The sequence below is a fragment of the Euprymna scolopes genome, chromosome 45, assembly GCF_053919585.1.
Source record: "Euprymna scolopes isolate OS-2025 chromosome 45, ASM5391958v1, whole genome shotgun sequence".
Classification (NCBI taxonomy): domain Eukaryota; kingdom Metazoa; phylum Mollusca; class Cephalopoda; order Sepiida; family Sepiolidae; genus Euprymna; species Euprymna scolopes.
Window position 1 is genome coordinate 24,341,488 of NC_136526.1, and position 475 is coordinate 24,341,962.

The 475-nt window shown below is 41.9% G+C and overlaps 1 protein-coding gene across 1 annotated transcript in view; it reads right to left on the reverse strand.

The window, feature by feature from the left end:
• Window positions 1–56, reverse strand: part of LOC145269295 (matrilin-1-like) — a 41,275-nt gene extending 41,219 nt beyond the window's left edge. The window contains exon 1 of the mRNA XM_080124982.1: window positions 1–56. This exon is cut by the window's left edge and continues 235 nt beyond it. The gene's annotated coding sequence lies outside the window, so the exon portion shown is untranslated.
• Window positions 57–475: the final 419 nt, after the last annotated feature.

Below are 475 nucleotides of genomic sequence, written 5' to 3' on the forward strand. Positions count from 1 at the left end.
TATATATATCTATACCTATGTGTATGTGCGTGTGAAGAGAAAAAAAGAGAAAGGGCAATCAGAAAGGAAGTTAGGGTTAGAGAATGAGGCATTAAGCTCTTTCCAATGGGTGTGGCTTTGATGCTGCGGCAGTTGGAGTGGCACATATTTACCTCCCTCTGCCTGTCCCTCTCGTCTTTCATTTTCTCTGACTATATTCTTCTATGTTTCTTTTTCTTCTATTTCTATCTACTTGTCTCTCTCATTTGCATACAATGAGGTCCAACGTTTATAATTTATGCAAACGTTTTAGCCCCTTCCCCTACACCATGTTCTTCCTTGAATTCATTTTGTTCTCACGTTCTTGCTTCGTCTTCCTTTCACCGTTGCTGTCTCTCCTCGCCTCTCTCCCTTGCTCGCTCTCTGTTCACACACACACACACACACACACACACACACACACACAAATATACACACACACACACACAAATACACA